At 37.4% G+C, this 24,478-nt stretch overlaps 1 long non-coding RNA gene across 1 annotated transcript; it reads right to left on the bottom strand.

Moving 5' to 3' along the window:
* Positions 1 to 15,747: 15,747 nt before the first annotated feature.
* Positions 15,748 to 23,748, bottom strand: LOC133518450 (uncharacterized). Its single transcript, XR_009799482.1, has 2 exons — positions 21,384 to 23,748; positions 15,748 to 21,352 (listed from the first exon to the last, which is right to left on the bottom strand). It is a non-coding gene; the product is annotated as an uncharacterized LOC133518450 (long non-coding RNA).
* Positions 23,749 to 24,478: the final 730 nt, after the last annotated feature.

The following is a 24,478-nucleotide window of genomic DNA, read 5'->3' as shown; positions in this document are numbered from 1 at the left end:
CGGTTCACTATTCTCGGAGATATCGAGTAACATACATACAAAATAGAAAATCAGTCAAATTGAGAACCTCCTCCTTTTTTGAAGTCGGTTAAAAATACTTATTAAGTAATTAGTCTCCACAAGTTTTGCTTTGCAACGCTTTTCCGATTGTTTCGCAAAAGAGTCAGAGGTCCTATCTGCAATTCAATTCAATCCAAACCCAAAGTTTGGCGTCATCAATCGTGTTCAAAACACGGTTTCGCTTTCAGTATCGTTAATTCAGATCCAGAACAGATCCAGGCCAGGTTGAAAGTTAGTTTAGCACTTCATTAGTGTTCGTTGAACCCGTCATTCGAGATGGAATGGGCGGTTAAAGCCAAAACCTACACCCCAGCAGGGTGACAGGATGAGAAGAAAGAAGAAAATGAACGCGACTTTATAGAAGCGTTGTTATTATTTGCTATATTCCCAAAGTAGGTACTTAAGTACTGCATCACCGCAAGATCTATATACCTTAGAAATGTATACATGTTTATTAATGTGTTTGTACACACAAACGGTGGGTAATGTAGATCGGAATTTACAAATACCCGCACGTGACCCCAGTGCACGCGGCTGAAGGTGAGAAAAGCCGAGTGACGGACTATTTCGGGCGCTGGCCCGCCGCCATCGCCACTTCTATGTACAGTCAAACAATAATACCGTGTCATACTTATATTACCCTATTTACACCAGTGGCTCTGTGGGCTGTAGACCTCGAGAACCTTCATAGCCTTTTCAAAAACAAAAAATGTATATAATTATCGAACCTGCTCGCAAAAATTCACGAAAATCGGAAGAGAAATGCGGTCTGTAGAGGAGAACATCCGGACATACGAAAACATTTTTGGTTGAAACTGAAACCTTCGCTTTTGCTCGATCAACTAGCGTTTTCTCAGCTAAACGCACTTCGAAAGCGATTCATTAAAGAAAAATCTCTAGATCTTTCGGTTTAGCCCCATGGTTGACTGGTAGAGAATGCCTTCTGGCATTAAGTCCGCCATTTGTACTCTGAAAAAGTCGCTGCTGATACCGCGACAACTCTGGGTTCGGTTCGATTAATTTATTTCGCTAGCATAATTAAACATTTTTAGAAATAACATTCCTGTCTACATATGTAGGTATATATCTATTTCTAAGCATTGTAGTATCCATTGCAGATTTTTTTGCTTAATACAAAATTAATTCAGTATGGCGTGGCCCATCGTTTAGTGAATTTCTAATAAGTATGATTTGGAACTCCGGTAGCCGTTTAACAAGTGTAATGCGCTTACGGTAGATGTCGCTAGGGGCCTCCCTAAGGCGCATATGAAGGGTGTGGTGGAAGACTCGCTGATTCGGGTAAGTCTCGGTTGCTCAGTTAGCAGAGAGATGGGCGATGAGATCCTAGAATCGTGAGTTCGTGTTTCGCTCGAGACAGTTTTCCACTTTTCCTTTATTTCTAAGCATTGTAGTATCGTTTGCAGACTTTTCTGCCTAATAAAAAAAAAACTTTGTCGAATTGTTGATACAATTACCTATAAGATGGTATTTTATTATCATTCCATCAGTCAGTGTCATTCATAATTTGCATTCCTAATTTTTTATACTGATGTATTCTATGTTTTATTCGACTATGCCACTCTGTCTCAGTTTTTGATTAAATTTATCTATTCTCTAAAATACAAGCGCAATTTCATAATATGTCCGAAAGATCTTGCTATAGATTAGAAAAACGTATGGTATTTACATAACTCAACGGAAAATTACATACATTTTATTTCGAGACAACAGTTGTATTCGTATTTATTCCGCCGATAATGAGCTCTTCAAACCAGCCAAACCAGCCAAGATCCTAATCGAACAAATTAACAATTTGATAATAAGATAAAATCTTATAGTTTTTCCTAACAATCCATACTAAGTCTGGTTTAAATGCTATAACTTACAAACCAATAAGTTTTTTATAATTTTTTGTGTTACTTGCTATACTATATTGACGGATGACCGGTCTGGCCTAGTGGTTAGGATTCATACTCGTACTCATACTATACGGTAAGGGTATTTATTTGTGTGATGAACACATATATTTGTTCCTGAGTCATGTGCGATTTCTATGTATGTAAGTATATATTTATATATACACGTAGTTATATGGTCGCCAAGTACCCATATTAGGTACATAGCTTTGCTTAATTTGGGGCTAGGTCGATCTATGTAAGAGTGTCCCCAAATGTTTGTTTATTATATCTAACTCGTTCATTTAGTCTCATTCTATATAGCGTGATGTAATATCATCATAATATGATGCGTCTATAATGATATTATCATTATAGACGCATTTGCGGTCAGGCTAATCAACTGACACCTCATCGGTTAAACCACAAAGCTATACATGTCTAATAAAACGCTTGGTAATGATCCAATGATCCTTATTGGTACAGTCGCCATCAAATATATCGGAGCCGCCAAGGCGCTCACAAATATCTGAACACGCCTCTATTGTCAAGGCGTTAGAGTGCGTGTTCAGATATTTTTGAGCTCCTCGGCCGCCCCGATATATCTGATGGCGACTGTACACGTCAATCTCAATCATAATAATAGAAGGTATGACTTACGCATTGCACAGCTAAAAACTGATAACTATTAAGTTCTTCTTCTTCTTCCGGCCTTGTCCCAATTCTAATTGGGGTCGGCTCTTCTAATCCTCCTTCTCCATAATAACTATTAAACTATTGATAACTATTAAATTACAAAAGAAAAAAAAAACCCTACGCTAATCATAAGATTTTAAACCATGTTATGCCAACAATGCCTTACATCAATTTGGAAAATGGCTGATACTCTTCAAACTGCAGGATCGATTTTTATCAAACATGGCTAAGAAAGACCACAAGGAAATTCGCTTTCTCGTAAAAAAACCGCATCGAAATCCGTCCATTAGTTTTAGAGCCACGATACTACAGAGTTGGAGACATTGGCGTCAATCGTATAACACCCCCCTTTTTTTGCGTTTGGGGTTAAAAATTCTTTATTCTTCTGCTATTTAGTTCAACGTTCATTCGGTTTGGGAGAAAACAGGGTGGCCAAAAAATACGTTTGACGGAGGATTATTAGAACATTTTTCTGTACTTATATTATCATACTATGGTATTTTGTTGAATAAAAATCGGATTATCATCAAGATATCCTACATTGGCTTTGACACAAGAACGAAAATAGATGTCTTAGTCAGTTGGCCTGCTGCAAACGCTTTTCATATATCTTTCATATAAATCGTTTAATTTTCCTTCTTAATATTTTCTTGTTACTTGAAGTACTTAAAATCTAAAATCGATCGTCTCCGGGAGAGAAGAAACCGTTTAAAAGAGCCCTCTTTTTACCGCAAATTTTTAGTATTTTTTTATATTGAATTTTTTACATATATTAAGTATATTTTTTAAATGTTTTAGTCAAGGGCAAATGCTATGAAAAATTCACACGGTGACTTAACTAGACTATATTTGCAAGAATTGCAACCGAAACCATTAAAGGTTATAGTTGGCTCGGTAGAAAAAATCACGAAAACATGTCTAATTTTTCATTTATATTCAGTTGCATATCGTTACCCTGCATTGCGCATACCAACAGTATAATTTTAGTATAGAATAGCTAGTGATATTGGCGAGGGATCAGATAATCTGACGAGCAACATTTTAAGCAGAAGTTATATTTTCAGAGTAATTGAGATAATAGTAAAAAACTCGCGCGATGGCCATTTCTTCCTTCGCAAACTTCACGCGATGCACCATATCTTTTGTCCCCTTCCTTCTAATTTCCTGGCTTTACACCCTTTCTCAATACACAATTAGATTAGCCGATTTGACGCTCCAAAAGACAAGTCCTTGGCTCGTCAGCTGACAGACCGGTTATGACTAACGCCGATCTGCAGGAAGTAAAGGAACCATTTCCTGGCGGGTTCGCACATTCTCCTGACCTTGGCAGTCGATATTTGTACAGTAATGTTAGCTTTGTGCATTTGTTTGCTGTGTCGTGACCGCTGCTGTTGGTATGGGATGGTAATGCATTATTAAACAGTGCTTACCTATGTGTATAGTGTTTGTGTTGAGCACGGGTGTAATAACGAGTTGTTTTTCTTGGTTGTATTCCAATGCATCCCATTTGACTATAGTGTGATGGTGAAATGTCATCCTTTGACAAGTATAATATTATTTAGGCCAAAAAATACATAACAATTAGACTAAGTATATACCTTAAAAAGCTAAAACCCGTTCTGAGCCATGCCGGGTCCAAAGGTCCCCATCACACTAGCAGCGTTACCCCGCTGTATGGCGATGGAGATCTGTTGGACAAGCCATGACTCAGAACGGGGGTCATTTCCTTCTCCATGAGTCGCTTGAAATTTAGGCCTATTGGAAAAAATGTGCCTTGCTATATCATGACTGAAATTACAAAACATTTAGGTAAATAGATTCCTGCTGCAAAGTTCAAGATAGTAATTTTTTTAAAAATATTATGTGAATAATTTTGAAAGATGGCTTATTTACAAAACTGATTTTATAATATTGTGTGATATTTCACATCATAAATATAAAGAGTAATTTTGTAAAAGCACCTCAATCTATTTAAATTATTGTCGCGACTTGCATTCAACTGTTCAAAAAACAGCAAACTTTAATAAGCCTTTAATAATGAAAATTGCGCAACATGAAATGAACACAAGCTTTTCACATGACAACATAACTCGCAAAAACAAGAAGAGGCTCAGACAGGAGCGATACAGTTTACAAGTTGTCAACGCCAAGCGCGAATCCACGTGAACGAAGGATTTTGTTTCGTGAACGAGACAGCAGTTTCTAACTTTAACACCTAGTTATTTGTTTTTCTCGGCAAAACATTGTCTTTTTGCTGCTAAACTTTTGTTTTGGCGAGTAGTCAACAGTTTATTGGTTCAACTCGTGTTGCTGGTATTGACATAAGGTTTATTTTCATTTAGTCGGTGGAAAGAGTTTGGGCATTATTCATAAACGAGCTACAAGCCTCTATAAGCTATTAATCGTTTGTCTTAATCTGTCATTACTCGTTATGACATATTACGCCATACAACGAATGCTAAAAAAAGGTAATGGAGGGAAATGCTTGGAACACAATTTTTGACTTCGTAACTTTGTTTGGATGGACTAGTTAGTAGGTGAACATATCAAAAGTCCCCGGCCGTAGCCCTTGAGCCGGGGGGTTATGGGGGGTTTGAAGGTCCCAGAGGTTTATAGATTATATCTCGGAAACTATGCGTCTTAGCGACATGGCCACTTATACAAAATGAAAGTTGATTAAATTTGTTACAGGTTTTATTGAGTCAAGTTTTTCGATATCTTGTATAGTTTTTGAGATATCCGCTCCTGAAATTGTATCTGGATATCTACAATTCTACATCAGTGAAGCTGCTAGGCCGTGTTTGGTATAAATCGGGGGTGCTGAATTCATTTATGGTATCACATTGACACCATACCGTATGTACCTATTTGTAAAAGGGGATTAATTGAGGCTTGTAAAGTTTTGTGAATAATCCTGTTTTACGAGTATGGCCCCCAAACGGTAGCGTGTGCTAATGAATACACACACGGATGCACTCGCATATACTTAAATGTATTGATTTCTTACGAAATATCTTTATCGCATTAATTTGAAGTAGGTTAGAGTTTCAAAAAGGAGCAGGAATATATCAATTTCATCACTTTTCCAATAAAGTACTAAATATAAATATCTACCAGTAAATGTACCTTTCGTTAGGTATTTATAACCATCGTTATAGTTTTATGTAGATAAATGCATGTTGCAAAATCGAATGGTTTGATCACTGGTCGCGACTCGCCTTATAAACACAGGCATGTATCAGAAACATCGCTAGCATGGTGATATGACCAATTTATTCGATTTTAAGAATACAATCCTTATAAATAAGGACCAATTTAGCCTTCAAGTAGATTTCGCTGAATAAAACGAAAGAGCAATAGAATATTTGCAATTCCAGCGAGGACCAATTTTAAAATAAGTCCCAGGAGGTCCCGTGACGAGAGTGCTCCACTAAAAAAGGATCAAAGTGTTATCGTTTTCCTAAAAATAAAAAGACACGCTCGCGCACATTTTCAGTGATTTATTTTTGGAGAACCCTGACACCTCTTGTCCTAATAAGACAGTGCCTATGTTAGTCAATCAAGATTGAGAAACTTCTAGAAAATATAATTTATAGGCATGTTTGTTATTTCCCTATGATGTTTCAATAAAACCTTTCCTTTTTGCCATGAATGTTGTGAAACTCGTGAAGTCGTTTAGTGCAGTTGAGCCGCCATAATATTCACAGACACGCGAACACAGCTGATGACGTAAGCGCAATGAAATGTATTGTTTTCATCCAAAGTAACATAGTTTGGATCTTCGACCTCAGCTCACGAGACCTAAATAAGTATGATATACAATCGGAATCAGTAATATCGGAGAGGCCAAGGTGCTCAAAAATAAAGGCTTTGGTCAAATATTTGTGTATGCATATAATGGCGACTGTATTTTATTTTGCTGGTTAGTAGTAGTTGTATTTTCTAATAAACCTATTAATTTCTGTATTAAGCACTATATTAATATTGTTGTCCTGCTGTTTCCTCCCCTTTTAATCTATGTGGTATAGTTTTTATTATGCACCTACTTTTGATTTTATCACCTAAACGGAAAAATATGGCCACTATTTGCCGTTTAGTTGCAAAAAATAAGCAAAATAAAATTATGTGACGATGACTGAAAGTTGGGGGAATCAGTAGCACAACAATAGTAATACACTGATTTGTATTGATATTAATCGGTTTATTAGAAAACACGATTTCCAATGAGGGCGCCACTAGACGGTCGATAGCCTCTTAAAGACTTACTTATTGAATTAATTGATTTCAGACCAATAACAATAATTGAATATTTAGTGTAACGAAAGCTGTCTATTTACGTGTTTTATTATTTGTCTAAGTTTAATTCTTTCTTCTTTTCTTTCTTTCTTCTTTCATTTCCTATGACGGCTGATCGGTGATCACGTGGTGCTTTCCATAGAAAACGAAGCGTCGGAAGCTCCGGCCCGGCCCCGGCCTGGTCTAGCGTGAGTCATTCTTAAGTCTCCATCTATGCCAGTGCCAGGCATATATCGACCCACATACTCATAGAATTTCAACCCTAGCAATCCGATTTAAGATTCAAAGTAGATTGGACATTCGGGAAATGTGACTTGTTTTCAAATTAATCGTCAAAGCTGTATTAATTGGAATATATACGTTTTTTTAAAACCTTTTAGATTGGTGCGGCCTGCAACAGTTCTATTTAAAATATAAACTTATCAATACACAAAGACTATGCTAGGTCTGCGGTTTCGCTAATCGAGTTTACGCAATCGCTATCAATTAAACGGTTTCATTTGAAACTGTACACTCTGCGGCTCCGCTCACTTATTGCTATTTATTGCCGTTCGGATCTGATCGCCGATTGTGTGGCTATGGAAACTGGTTACACGAGTACCTACATACATTTGTGGGGTTGAAGGGAAATGTTAGAAGAGTAGATATTTTTGGCTATTTTTTGAACGGTGCACTAGTTTATTTGAAACGGTACACTCTGCGGCTCCGCTCACTTATTGCTATTTATTGCCGATCGGATCTGATCGCCGATTGTGTGGCTATGGAAACTGGTTACACGAGTACCTACATACGTTTGTGGGGTTGAAGGGAAATGTTAGAAGAGTAGATATTTTTGGCTATTTTTTGAACGGTGCACTAGTTTATTTGAAACGGTACACTCTGCGGCTCCGCTCACTTATTGCTATTTATTGCCGATCGGATCTGATCGCCGTTTGTATGGAAACTGGTTACACGAGTTCATGTAAATAACCTTTGGGTTTTTTATTGATTTATTGTAGTTTTTCTTAGGACGGTACTTCACTATGTATTCTTAGTTACGATTACTTTTGTATTTATGGCACGGAAAGTTTCATAATAGTTCACTGTAACCTTAATCAGTCCGTCGTTTGGTGGTATGGGTCCTAAGATTATAATCGAGTAACGTTGACTTAAGCATTAACCCGGCGTATTTGACTCGATTAGAGCTGAGCAATGATATGAAATGGTTTTTAAATTGCTCCACTCGAGAATAATGATACCTTTTAGCTGTCGCTTGAGGTCGAGCTAAATTCACGCCACTGACTCCACTGAGACGAAATGTGTGAATAAAACACGTTTTTCCCTGTGTAAGGAAACAGGGTCCCACCGAGATCTTTGAAAAATCTTCTCTATCGCTTCAATATTGCAAGAGTGACAATGGGCATACATATACGATCTTCGATTTTCGCCGCTTGGAAAAACGCCAAAAAGGTTTATTTTTCCCTGTTATGTACTTGGGAATTCAGATCGTCTCTTCGCATAAACTTAGCAGGGACTTATAGAGCACGCGGGAAACGTTAAATTGAGGAGAATAGACGTAAATGTGTATGGAGAAAATTACCCCCCATTGTTTTAAAGGCTACACGTGCAGTTCACTCAGCCGTATAACGACTAGACAATATTGTCTCATGTGCCAACCACCAATCTACTGCTGTACAGCTTGACCTACATTTAGCACCGAGATCTATATATCTAACATCCTTTGCACTTAAGATATAAGTTGGTGAAGGTTATTCGAGCGTGCTACACATATAATGGTAAAATTAGTAAGCCTATAATTACATTATTTTATTGACAATAACAAAATACATAATGGATATATACAGATGATTACTATAACTAGCTTATATCTAAAATAGGCCCTTGAGGCATTGTACCAAGGATGCTGGCGGCATTTCCTCGTTGTATCGCAATACTGATACGTTGTGCGAGGAAGCCGCCAGCTCTTCGGTCACCAGTTACGTCAACCAGACGTTTCGCGATTTCTCCAAAAAACTTGTGCGCGCTGGGACCCCATGGACCTAGGGTTTCAACACCAAAAGGTACAAAATGGTACTCTCTACCGAGGCTCTTATATTTATTACGTTTCAAAATTTCGGCGCTTTCCGCCGCTGCGCCCGCTTTTACATTAGTCCGTTGGAGGTGGGACGGTGCCAGTGTGTCTACGCAGGTAGCATCCCACACTAACATCCGTCCCAAGCTCCAAGGAACCAAGGACACCCCATCAGGCCTCTTGCCATCATCCCTGATAATGCCAGTTGGCTCAAGAAGAGCAGGCACATTGATGGTGGCAAGAGATCGACGAATTATGTCATTAAGCGACGCATGTCTTGAAAAACGACCTGCACTTTTTTGACAAGATAATCCGTGGTGTCCCAGTCGGTCCACGTCCGTGCCACAAGAGCATATATGTGGCATACATACCGAAACCCCGAGTCGCAAACCAGTCGCCAGTCTTAGGGAGGTCGGATCCAAGAAAGTACCAGTATTAGGTGAAGGATGGGCATGTAGCCAGTAGCCGGCTTCCCGGGCTCCGACCGCCAAAAGTCTCGCGTGATCTGGACCTGTACAGTTGTTTAGAAGAGTATTGTAAGTTAAATCACAGTAAATATTATCCCAGCTCCTTTGTGATTTTGGGTTGTCTGGAAATTGTTTGCCCGGGCAAGCAATTTTAAAAGCATTTTTAGCATCCTCAAAGCCCGTAATCTCATAGTTTGTGGGCAAAGCCCTTAAGATATTTCCTATGAGACCAGACGTGCTATTAATGGATGCCAAAAAGGCTGGGGAAGCCACACTGGAAATTTTGCGAATTCCTAAACCTCCGAACCGAATAGGGAGGGACGCTTGAGACCAGGAAGGCTCACTCAGCTGAATGTTTAGAATCGTCTCTAAACTAATTTTGATCAAATCGTCTATAGGCGACAATAAATTTTGATGTTTCCAAAAAGGACAGCAGCGGAGCACATATGTAAATTTAGGGACAAAAAGACAGAATTTCAGAATCACAAGAGCATAATGAGGGCTAATTTCGAGTAAACTATTCGTGTGACTTTTGAATTTAGATATAGAGTTAGAAACATAATCAGGAAAATATTCTTCAAATATAGGAGAACCCAGGAGGCAAAGAGAATCCTTGTCTACCAATTTTATATTAGGAGCCAGATCGTCAAATTTGGGTTTTAAGTCGGTCAAAGTACAAGAAGATTTGTGAATAAAGAGTTCGCATTTGCTGAAATTCAAATCTAAACCAATATTTTCGAAACTGCTCCTAACAAAAGACAAATCAGAGAGCACAGTATTCACGTCGCCTCCTAGGGTTCCGTCGTCTAAGTACCAGACGTTGAATTTTGATTTTAAATTTTTAATAATTGGATTTATAGCCAAACTAAAAATTGCTGGCCCGAGAGGGTCACCCTGCTGACAACCAACCTCAGAAGATAATTCATGTGATTTGTACATTAATTTAGACGAGTCTGAATAACAAAAGAAAAGATAATTGTACAGTTCCGGAATTTTGTCCTTAACTTCTATCAGCAAAGTGTCCCTACTAACCGAATTAAAAGCATTTTTAACGTCAATTTTGACTACAATTTCACAATCATCGAATGAAAGGTAGGTCCTTAGGGCATGGACGGCTGCCTCGCACCCACCTTTCGTGCCAAAACCTAGCTGTACTGGTTCAAAAAGGGACTGCAATTTTGATCTAAAGTGTCTAACCGCAATTTTTGATGCCAGACGTCGTAAAGTAGACCCCACCGCAATGGGTCTCACCCCTCCGTCCTTTTTGGTTAGGGCAATCAGGTTTGCACCGTATAGGATAGGAACAATTTCAGTGTTAATTTTGCCTGAAAACATAAAGTTTATTAATTTAGTAAGGGAACAGATAAGCTGCTCACCTGAGTCGCCCACCGAATGAGAAATTAGGTCCTTCAAATGTTGGGGCGAGATCCCATCCAGGCCAGCCGCCGAACCGGTTTTGAATGACATTATAGCGTCAATAATGTCCTTGCCTCCGATTTGGAGGCAGGCCTGGTCAGCCGTAGGTGGGGCAAATGAGTGTGGTGTTGAAGGAGCCGGGGGATGTTTAGAACGTAAGGCCGAGAGGGTATCAGGAGTATCTGGCGATAGCACATCGTTTGTGAAAAGAATACGAGCGGCACCTTTAAGATCGCCGTCGCTAATTTTACTTTCAATTAATTTGGTTCTATTGAAGGTGGATGGGGCGCACCCTTTAGAAGGTCGATAAATGTGTGGAGTTGTATTCGAAACACAATTGTTTTTGATTTTTTGTGTTAAAGAAATTGCCCCATCCTTTTTGGCATGAAGGGTATTGAAAGAAAAAAGGAAAAGTTTATGCCAATCATCAATTTGATTATTTTCCACACATCTTGTAATTAGTCCTGAAAGGTGGTTAGCGACTGTGATCCTAGCGCCGCGCGGAACTCTTTTAACAACGGGAACATTATTTTTAAGTTCGCTGAGGTATAAATGGAAAGGGATAGAATTAGGTGGGTCAGAAAGGGGGGTGGTCAAAAAGGATGGGTCTAAATTTAGACCGGCATCGTTTTGACTGATACAAGGACGGTGTTTTTTGGTAATATGAATATTGAGGCCTCTCTGCGTTTTAAAAGAGTTATCGCATTGTACACAAGTAAAATTTAGGTATGACGTGCCATCGCCTGGTTGAGTTGCGGCATGCATCCACTTACCGGAAAACTACACTCCAATAGTTAGAGCACAAAATACTTATTCACAGAATATCACAAATCACTTAAAATATACAATAATGTAAATATAAAGTCCATTAAAGGCGTTGACGTCGGCCGTCAGGATGACACGACGTAGCCCGGACAAGGCCGCAACGTCTGAAACAAAAAGATATGTTATTATTTGTTCAGTATTGGGCCTGCCCACACTATTGCACAGTAATTCGATGGTTTTTGATAAAATAAAAGCAGTTTTAGGCATCTAAGACCATGTATAATTTGAAAAATTAGACAAAAATATTGCTGTGCAAAGTGACAGACAGATGGTTGACAGTAAGCCTTATTTAATGTAAAATTGAAGGTCCGAGTCGAAACGGACCAAATGATTCATAAATGATCAAATAGGCATATAGAAATACCGAAATATTCATACTGAAAAACAACTGTACATAATTAAGAAACGTTTGTAAAAGTTAGCATGTTTAACCTTTGACAACCTGTCTGGCCTAGTGGGTATGAAGCCGATGGTCCCGGGTTCAAATCCTAGTAAGGCCGGGCATTTATATTACATAATTACTTTTCTTTGGTCGAATGACTTGCTCAGTGCAATGTAGGCACTCAATGCCTTACATACATACTTTTGAACTTCGCTTCATTCCATCCTCGTAATTTTCTCCTAAATTTTAATACCATAATTTGCGTCACCCAACATAAATGATTACATACCTTAAACTATTGAACCAGTACAGGTATTAAAAATCTATTTAAAATATATCCCGACTTTTCGAACACCTTACAGCGTTCGTGGTCAACGGGAGACTGACAACATGACATGAGGTACTACAGTTCGTGTCATCCACAATGACGCGCAGATTAGTCAAACCTAACCTGTAATAATATGACAATACGAGTCAAGGCACGCGTCTTCGTGAATGACCTGATATATATTGCTGTAACCGAAAACAATCTTGTTTACATATTTTCATATCGACCTAGCCCAATCGCACAAGGCGTTAAATGCATTAACCGCATACGTTATCGCCACTCCAATGGTATCGCATAAAGTATGTCTTTATCGCTAAATTGCACGATTTGCTTTACGACGACCGTTGTTGTCAATTGTCGCTGCCTTCTTTAATGGCGTTAATCTTTGACATAACGTGTTAAATAAAGTAATAACTTGGAATAGCATGATATTTGCTATGCTGCTATTATTTCGGTGAACGAAATCACCCCACGAAAATCATGAGTAAATTCAACAAGGCATAGTAGGCTGGATTGGAAGTTCAGCTCAAGGATTCATAAACATTTTATTCAATTGTTTTACAGTATAATGTTGAGCACTTGAGCATAATCCGGTAACGTTACATAGATAATCATGTGAGTTAACATTTAACTACCTGCCACACGTTCACGTTGTATACATTTTATATTTTTCTAATTGATTCTCTCTGTTGCTATCGCTTTACCGTCATAACATCCATTAACTGAAGCAATATTTGTCATTATCAATGTTTGTGGCAGTCTGGTCGTTTAGCTAATTAAATCTCGAGGTCTTTGACCTGTGTTCAGGTCACTGGTTTGATCGTTATCAGTTTGTCATCGGACACGTTGAAGTGGACCTTGCAATGTGATGTTAAAGTTGTAATATTTTTGGGTTTTTTTGGTTTTTTGATACTTTCTAAGACAAAGAATATACCTCAAAGAGCTGGTATTAGAAGTTACACAGCACTACGTTACTAAGAAGTGAAATAAACACCCAAGCAACGTTTTTTTTCCTAGCCTGTTTTAGTGACCCACTGCCAGGGAAAGGCCTCTCCCCTTGATCTCCACGACTCCCGAAGTGTCTAGGTCATCCCGCCATCTATTTATTTATCCATATCTAATAATAATACAAGGAATAAACTGATCGTATTAAGTATAATATGTGGACCATATTACTCTTAATACGACCGTGAATTAGCAAATAGGTATCAACAATATGTGATATCTTAGCCTGGCTAAACTCTACTACAAAAGCTTTGTAAGCTGAAATACTGTTACTTTCCTCAACTCTATTGAAACCTTTGGAAAGTAATACTGAAATTTAGTAAATAAGGGTCTAGGCTAAAAGGGATGAAGTATAAAATAAACAATGTATTAACTGCTAATAAATTTTATTTATTGCATTAAAATTGATTGAATATGATTCAATAATTTATGAGCTCTATATCCAATGAAGTCTGATTAGGACCCATTCGGATATACCGCCTTGATTACTAGGGCCAAATACCTAAGTCAGGAAAACAAGACGGAACAAAAACCTGACTGCCCATTTTAACCTGTACACAAACATAACAAAATATGTCACAGATAAAGACAAACTAAAATCTCATTTAAATTAGGTATGGCGTGATCATTTAGTGGTAAATATAGACCAACATCATGATAAATAACAACCCAAGCTCTCTGAGGTGTGAGACATGTTACATGATAAAATAAAATCTGAAATATGTTCCAACAAGCACAAAACATATCCGTTCTTAAAGAAAGACGAATATTAAACCATGTCAATAAAATGAAACACTATTTTAAGTGCATTGAACCAATAGGAAATTATAAAATCCTATTAAAATTATTGAATACTATTTACAAGACTACTATAATAAACCCTACCTTCTTCCTATAAAATGCCATTGTGGGATACATCAGGAGATCAAAATATTCCTACTTTAAGATAAAGAAAATTATGAAACAAGAAGTTGTAGCAAGTTCTATTAATAATATATAAGGTTTACTAATATGCTCAGATATAAATAAAGATATGTTAGCCCTTATGTTGTGATTGACGTATTGATAACTTATTCATAAATGTGTTATAAAGATCGACCGGGTGAAGTCTGGCTTCTCACAACTGTATTACTTTAATTAGTATACTGTAAAATAGCTGGTTGCAGTCAACTATAAGGCAACCTTTTGGATCTCATAAAATTATCATGCATACACCGCTCTATGGACAACTCCCTAATATGTCAAGCCGCAAATCCCACGTGAAATGTTTCCATAGGTAAGTCACTTGGACCTTGCACCGTCTGCAGTACCTGAGGCATGTAGCCTAATGGAATATTACACGTAAGGTTCAGACTATCAAGTACTGAAACCGGGATAATAGTAAATAAATGACATGAGTGACCAAGAACGAAAATATACAAGACAATGATATAAGCGTTGCCCCTAATATCATGAGATCAGCCATTTTACTAAATTATCATATGCAACGTCACGCAAAGAGTAAGACTGTTAATTAAATTAAAAGCCAGTTGGATTAAGATTTGATATCTTTTGATCAAATATAAGTAAAGATATATTAGTACTTATGATAACACATTCATAAATACGCTATAAAATTAGGTAGGATCGACGGGGTGTAGTCTGGCTTCACACAACTTTATTACCTTAATATACTGTAAAATAAAATAGCTGGTTGCAGTCAACTATAAGGCAACCTTTTGAATCTCATAAAACTATCATGCATACACCGCTCTATGGACAACTCCCTAGTATGTCGAGCCGTAAATCCCACGTGAAATGTTTCCATAGGTAAGTCACTTGGACCTTGCACCGTCTGCAGTACCTGAGGCATGTAGCCTAATGGAATATTACACGTAAGGTTCAGACTATCAAGTACTGAAACCGGGATAATAGTAAATAAATGACATGAGTGACCAAGAACGAAAATATACAAGACAATGATATAAGCGTTGCCCCTAATATCATGAGATCAGCCATTTTACTAAATTATCATATGCGACATCTCGCAAGGCGCACAACTGTTAATTAAATTAAAAGCCAGTCGGTTTAGGATTTGATACCTTTAGTCATAACTGGGATCAATCAAATACAACGACAATCCCAAATATAACTAAAAACCGCATTGTTAAAACAGCCACTTATAAAACCACTGTGACAGGTTTCAACAACTACAATTGATTAGTAAATATATATAATATCCTCTCAATTGTACATAATCCAAAATGTAATAACCACATTCTAGTCATATGATTTGATTCAATATGACAAATAAATTAGGGCAGGTATAATACATTGGCAAATACAGATCAAACTATATACCAAATGATCAAAATATATACACCCACAATAACATTTCAACATACGTAATATACTTAGGTATGTACCTATAAAACGGAATCATGATCATAAAATAAGTATCAAATAGGCACCAGTTATCTACCTACAAATAAGTAAGCAGTTAGGAATCGTGAATATTATTTAAACCGCTTGTATACTCCTATAATGACTAGACTATGAAATTAAAACCTTTTGTATAATTTATTGAAAGGTTACGTCACCGCTAGGTATTAAGATCTGCTTGATGGGGCTTCGATGCTCTCACATCATGATGAGAAGACAAGGCAAGGCAGGATCAATTCTCATTCCACGCAAATGGACGGCGCACTGGATACAATGTGCAGGCGTGAGATACAGATGCGGCGTAGTGCAGCCAGCCTCTTCATGTAGAAGATAGGTCTTGCATCTGGGCGCCCGTGGCAGTGGGGTTGATCAGGTACCGACGAGGATGCTCGGAGACACCGAGACACTCGAAAGCCGCTGATGGAACAAGACTCGCTCCGCAACCACCGTGAACCGGAAATTGAGACAAAAATAGTGCTTAATATTCTAATCGAGTTAAACATTTACGCCCTACGGAATATATGAAGCTAAGTATCTATATGAATAAAGACAACTAGGCATTCAAAGGAAGAATCATTTCAATTATGATAATCAAACTATAATAGTGGAAGTCAAAGGATCTAAACTTAGTGACGTACAGAATACCTATAACAGTAGCCACGGTAATTAAGCTACTGTAAGAAGTCATTGAATAAAACCTATAATGTATTGCGACATAATATTACGTCATTAGCCATTTGTATAACATTCTAAATAAATAAGTATTTTGTAAGACTCATTCACCAAACAATTATATCAATCTAGTTTATGAACTTGGTTACTAATTAAACAAACGTGGCCGTATACCTATATACGCGCGCACAAATAATTACACAACCAATTATTTTTGTAGTATTGTAAAAGGTGAATTATGTAGCTGCGTATTACATCATAATTAATACACTCAACCTATCAACCTACATTTTCAATCAAAGTGCTGTAATTCACTGACACTGAAACATGAAAGTATGTGATATATAGATATGTCAGGTCAAGATTGAGATAACATATAAATCAGAACCAACGCACCGTGTCTACTAGCTTGCACCGGAGTGAATCTTCGCCTTCGCCCACATCTGCGAAGTCTGCATCTTGATTTGAAGCGTAGAAGCTCTCGAAGGCAGAACACCCCAGGAATTGATGGCGGGACACGAAGCAGGCGCCCTTAGGATCCGCTGACAGGACTCGATATTCCTCGTACATGAACCGAGAATTCAGAAATAAATAATTTTAAATATATGTTAAAACATTTCATGAATTAAACTACCTACAACGTTCGTTGACTTTACGTGTTATACTATATATGGTAATAATGACTGATATTGACGGCTAAACCTACATAAAACGATAAAGAAATGACCGCCGAGTGTAACACAACTAAAGTTATTTATCAACCTAATTGAACACATCTACTTATGCCATCTATATCTAAATCGAGACACATTCCACCCTTGCCATTGAATTAAAACATGGAAAATACATACGTTCCACTTCTTTTCGTAAACGGTTAATCCACAATAATAAACGCGCTCGTTTACTACTAAACACACATTCATTTATTTGCTAATGATTTCACAACTCAAATCAAGTACTTATCGTAATTGAATGCATCTACCTACCCTATAATCATATTACACACGAACACTGATTTACCTATCTTCAAAATTGATTATATTTAAAAAGCATATACATGATTTAGAAATTCACTGAACAAATGAAATTAAATATCTCAATACATTTTGCCGTCGTAGTTAAAATAACACTCTCGTACAAGAATCCGACTTGCATTCACAGAGCACAAGAATCGTCATCTCGTTCCACAATGAAGGGTACCCAACGCGATCTATTCAACCTACCCGCTATTCATATATAGAAATAATGATTTTATTTATGGGCAACTCGTTGGTATCAACCAAGCCTACAATCCTACTGATATTAAGCAAACATTGGAGCCTATGAATGAACGAAATATGTATTTTAGGTTTCCTCAAGATATAAAATGATATGCAAATAATTAAGTAGGTATATGAAATTACCGCATCGTAACACAGTTGTTTGGCAGCTGACCCATGATGGTTTTGTGTTTTTCAACACGCCCATGGTCCGGATGAAGCTCCTACAGCTTCCCGCCCATGTTGGCCGTATCCACACGCTAAGCTTCCAACGAAGGTGGCAGCTTATACTCGTATCTGCGAACAAGCTCTAATACACGGTTTTCTTATGATTTGCCACTCACAGTGACAATTTAAGAACCTTTACGACCCGATGCTCGTGAAATGTAGCCCTTTCGGCAGCTGCCCGTGGTAGGCTCACGCAGTTCTTCACAACCATGGTTCAAGTCAACACGACCCGCGCGTCGTCCATTGCAGTCGCTGTTCTTTTTCATATCTCCTGAAGATGGCCGCTAATAGACGTATCTGCAAACAAGCTTAGACACATGGCTTTCTTACAACCTAACACTCACAGGATTCCTTCTTGACTCGACGCTCTGCTGAAGGCAAAAGATCACGAATCCACTTTGCAGTTCCTTAAATAACCTCGTTCCCCCATGAGAACCCCTCAACCGCCATGTTAATCCTACTCCTAAGCCCAACCAGAATGCAGAGTTTTGATTGGATAATATTTACTATCCTCGTCTATGATTGGTCACTTTTATTCCCGCGTATTTAGATTGATCTGCCTTACAACAGATGGCATCTCTAAAGATAACATAAATAAATTAAAAGCTTACGAAGTAGTTTATTGTGTTTAATCGATTATTCAATAAACATTACTTAAGAATTTATATTGAAAAATATATTATAAACAAATATTGTACTATGCAATATTATCATGAGTAAACTACCTGCTAGTTTAGTCATTCACCGCCAGATGTCACCGGATGCCACTGTCACATTACAAGTGCGAATATTATGCGCGAAATTCACTCCAAACAAATTCAATAATTTCTAAGAGAGTAAATAAATAAATGTAGATGTCAGTCTGTTACAATCGCCCTTAGTATATTTACGGAGTTTACCGGAGTAATAATACTAATAAAAAATAACAACTGACATCGCAAGTATTTACAAGAAGTTGTAAAACCGATAAACACAGAGGCAAGCAGAGTATCTGGTGAGGCTATGACAAATCGAAACCGAAAGTAATGACAAACAAAGAAAATATAGCCGAAAAAGTCAATGATGAATATCGAATATGCAGAAAGTTATGCGTACCTGTGCATTTAATATCCTTTAGAAATCAAATGAGCCTCGAAATAGAAAAAAAAAGATTCTTTAAGAATTAATCAAAAGCACACATTTCCCTATGACAACTAAAAATAACTATACAAATTAGAGGAACAGGATGGCCCAAAATAGCAAACGATAGAGGAAAATTGAAGAAGCTGGAAGAGGCCTATATGTCACGAGACACGCTGGACACTAAATCCTGAAAACCTCATAAACTGATAAACAATTGTGTGCAGTTTAGTTTCCAGCAATAAAGACTATAATCAGCGGCCTAGTAATAAACACACTGTGGGATCTCACACAGACAGCACTGAAAATAGAAGAGAAATAGTGTAAGGAGAATGACCTATCGGTAAACCAAAAAAAAACCCGACACAATTCTCTTCACACACAAACAAAACTGGGTACTTACGAACTGCCAACCCTTTTTGGCAGATGATTGACACTTTCAAAGGATATAAAATACCTAGGCATAATCCTGGATGATAGACTGAACTGGAACAAACACCTGGACAATAAACTAAACAAAGCAACAGTCGTCTTTTGGCAATGCCGGAGGATGGTGGGCAAGAGATGGGGACTTGCTCTTCAATGTCAATGATCAGCTACGGCGCGGTCGTATGGTGGCCCCGCACCCAGCTAACCACGGTAGTAGACAACTAAACAAAACACAAAGACTAGCATGTGTGGTTGCGACGGGCTGTATGAGAACTACTCCGACTGCGGCGCTAGAAATAATGCTAGGACTCCTACCATTACACCTATACATACAAAAAGAAATGGCTGCCACGGCTCTTCGGTTGAAAAAGCTAAACCTATGGACATCCTTCTGCTCATCGTACAAGAAGATCTATGAAAATATAATCTCTAAACTACCCATGCTGGAGGCGCCCATCGACAAAACACCAAAACTATGATCTTCTGGAAAGAATACGCCATATCATTAACAGAAGATCCTAAAAAAGGACTGGACCAAACAAACCTAAGAAAATTCACAGATGGCTCAAAAACATTTGAAGGTACAGGATGTGGTGTCTTCTCGGAGGACCTGAACATACACATCTCAAAACCCCTGGGAGAACATAACACGGTATTCCAAGCTGAATGTGTGGGAATAATAGAAGCTTGCAATGCTATAACAAGACGACAAGTGAAACACGAAAATATACTAATACTAATACTGTCAGCCCAACTGGGGAAGTACCTCCACCTTACAGAAACCCGCAGCCAAATAACACTAGACCCTACTTATAGTGTTGTGTTCCTGCCGGTGAGTAAGGTTGCCAGAGCTCAACGAGTGAAAGGGGGGTTTAGAGTCGGCAACGCCCATGTAACTCCTCTGGAGTTGCAGGCGTACATAGGCTACGGAAACTGCTTACTATCAGGCGGGCCGTATGCTTGTTTGCCACCGACGTAGTATAAAAAAAACAGTAAATCAGTACTACAAGCGCTATGCAGCGACAAACTTAATTCAGAGCTCTTACTCGAATGAGCATCGAAGCCTCACGGAAGTGAGCAAAGAAGGCAACAAAGTAACAATTCAATGGATAAAGGGACATAGTGGATCAGGAGGAAACAATGCAGCGGACGAACTGGCCAGGAAAGGTTCAGAAACGCCGGCATATGGACCCCTACCAATATCCTATATACACAACCAGCTAGACCTACATCACAGACAACTGCACACTAAATACTGGAATGAAATGGACACATGCAGGCAGACCAAGGATGTTTTACCGGAACTGAACCACAAACTTACCAAAATACTACTGAAAACACCTAGACACCAACTACGTAAAATAGTAGGATTAATTACAGGACATAACACACTTAACAAACACCTACGCAATATGGGTAAAACAGACAGCCCCATGTGCAAAGCGTGCATGGAAGAAGAAGAAACAACAAACCATATTCTCCTAGACTGCAAACAGGTAGAAGTATACAGGAACAAATACCTAGGGACTCCATGCACACTAGGAGAGGCAATTAGCAACCTGGAAACTTTGCTAGGCTTCGTGGAGGAGCTAGGGTGGTTAGAGTAGCGCTACCTCGTTTCACGCAAAATAGGCACAATGGTTGTCGATTTGCGGAAAATGCCCAGAAGCACTAACTAACTAACTAAAGGCTATAATAATATTAATAATATACCGATAAACATAAATAACATGTCTGTCACGTTTTATTATATTTAAGGTAACAAGATATCACATCAACATAACTAAATCGGTTTCCCTTATAAACACTATAACCATGACTGACAAAATTACTATATAGCACCTATAAAACAACCGTCCGGTATAATTTAACTAAAAAAACACAAAAAACCCGCAATTTAGAACCAAAGGTAATGTCACTATCAACTCAATAGCCTACTTTGTCGGCGAACACTGAAAATAAGATCACTAACATGAAAATAAACACCAATGCAATAAAATGAAAGGACCGATTTTAAGATATATCGCAGTGCCATCGCTAAAATATAATTTCAAAATAAAATATCCGCGTCCAAATTAATACAACCATCTATAAGCTACTGTGAGAGAGACTGACACACATAGCGGCTAAACTAAAATAAAAAAATGTCGATATATAAATAGTACACAATTGTAAAATATTACACGTAAAAGACTAAACATATGTATTTATACGTACCATATAAAATAATGTATCCTGGAAATTATAAAATTATATAACCACACACAGTACAAGTAAATGAAAATCAATAGCGTTCGCTCCAACACTGATATTATTGTTCCTTTATCAACAAAACAATAAAATTGTACGATTCTACTACAACGAAAGTTAAGGAAATAATAAAATGAAGAAATTTCCAAAATAAAGTTGGTATACTAAAACTGTCAAAATACATTTTCATAGAGCTCATAAAATCTAAACCGAATAGTGTAGATTAAAAATTGAATAAATCAAATTTTTAAATTAAATTAATCATTATTAAATCATTGTAATTTAAATCAAAATATATCATAAAACTCTACTGAAAAATCGGATAAATTGTAAAACGTCAATTGAAAACTGTAGTGTATGGTGCATGATACTGAAAGAAACCAAAGCATTATAAAACAAATCACGGTAATACCATCTGTAAACATCGATACCTAGTAAAATATATCAAGATGGAAGGAAAGTATACGAAACGAAACAGCCTAAAAGTTCAGTTTTACATATAAACAATGCTTGTTAGAACACAGTACAGATAAAGAACATGTCTCACTTTCGACCCCAGACCATTGCACGAACATCAAATTGTGCCTTAAAAGGCACGAAAATAAAATAAATAATAAGTTAATATCCTGGTTACGGCTTAAACCATATTGTAACGTCTTAGCCTGACTAAACTCTACTACAAAAGCTTTGTAAGCTGAAATACTGTTACTTTCCTCAACTCTATTGAAACCTTTGGAAAGTAATACTGAAATTTAGTAAATAAGGGTCTAGGCTAAAGGGATGAAGTATAAAATAAACAATGTATTAACTGCTAATAAATTTGATTTATTGCATTAAAATTGATTGAATATGATTCAATAATTTATGAGCTCTATATCCAATGAAGTCTGATTAGGACCCATTCGGATATACCGCCTTGATTACTAGGGCCAAATACCTAAGTCAGGAAAACAAGACGGAACAAAAACCTGACTGCCCAATTTAACCTGTACACAAACATAACAAAATATGTCACAGATAAAGACAAACTAAAATCTCATTTAAATTAGGTATGGCGTGATCATTTAGTGGTAAATATAGACCAACATCATGATAAATAACAACCCAAGCTCTCTGAGGTGTGAGACATGTTACATGATAAAATAAAATCTGAAATATGTTCCAACAAGCACAAAACATATCCGTTCTTAAAGAAAGACGAATATTAAACCATGTCAATAAAATGAAACACTATTTTAAGTGCATTGAACCAATAGGAAATTATTAAAATCCTATCAAAATTATTGAATACTATTTACAAGACTACTATAATAAACCCTACCTTCTTCCTATAAAATGCCATTGTGGGATACATCAGGAGATCAAAATATTCCTACTTTAAGATAAAGAAAATTATGAAACAAGAAGTTGTAGCAAGTTCTATTAATAATATATAAGGTTTACTAATATGCTCAGATATAAATAAAGATATGTTAGCACTTATGTTGTAATTGACGTATTGATAACGTATTCATAAATGTGTTATAAAGATCGACCGGGTGAAGTCTGGCTTCTCACAACTGTATTACTTTAATTAGTATACTGTAAAATAGCTGGTTGCAGTCAACTATAAGGCAACCTTTTGGATCTCATAAAATTATCATGCATACGCCGCTCTATGGACAACTCCCTAATATGTCAAGCCGCAAATCCCACGTGAAATGTTTCCATAGGTAAGTCACTTGGACCTTGCACCGTCTGCAGTACCTGAGGCATGTAGCCTAATGGAATATTACACGTAAGGTTCAGACTATCAAGTACTGAAACCGGGATAATAGTAAATAAATGACATGAGTGACCAAGAACGAAAATATACAAGACAATGATATAAGCGTTGCCCCTAATATCATGAGATCAGCCATTTTACTAAATTATCATATGCAACGTCACGCAAAGAGTAAGACTGTTAATTAAATTAAAAGCCAGTTGGATTAAGATTTGATATCTTTTGATCAAATATAAGTAAAGATATATTAGTACTTATGATAACACATTCATAAATACGCTATAAAATTAGGTAGGATCGACGGGGTGTAGTCTGGCTTCACACAACTTTATTACCTTAATATACTGTAAAATAAAATAGCTGGTTGCAGTCAACTATAAGGCAACCTTTTGAATCTCATAAAACTATCATGCATACACCGCTCTATGGACAACTCCCTAGTATGTCGAGCCGTAAATCCCACGTGAAATGTTTCCATAGGTAAGTCACTTGGACCTTGCACCGTCTGCAGTACCTGAGGCATGTAGCCTAATGGAATATTACACGTAAGGTTCAGACTATCAAGTACTGAAACCGGGATAATAGTAAATAAATGACATGAGTGACCAAGAACGAAAATATACAAGACAATGATATAAGCGTTGCCCCTAATATCATGAGATCAGCCATTTTACTAAATTATCATATGCGACATCTCGCAAGGCGCACAACTGTTAATTAAATTAAAAGCCAGTCGGTTTAGGATTTGATACCTTTAGTCATAACTGGGATCAATCAAATGCAACGACAATCCCAAATATAACTAAAAACCGCATTGTTAAAACAGCCACTTATAAAACCACTGTGACAGGTTTCAACAACTACAATTGATTAGTAAATATATATAATATCCTC

This window comes from Cydia pomonella, chromosome 5, assembly GCF_033807575.1.
Source record: "Cydia pomonella isolate Wapato2018A chromosome 5, ilCydPomo1, whole genome shotgun sequence".
Taxonomy (NCBI): Eukaryota; Metazoa; Arthropoda; class Insecta; order Lepidoptera; family Tortricidae; genus Cydia; species Cydia pomonella.
The sequence above is the reverse complement of the archived record's forward strand: the minus strand, read 5'-3'. Positions and strand labels throughout refer to the sequence as shown.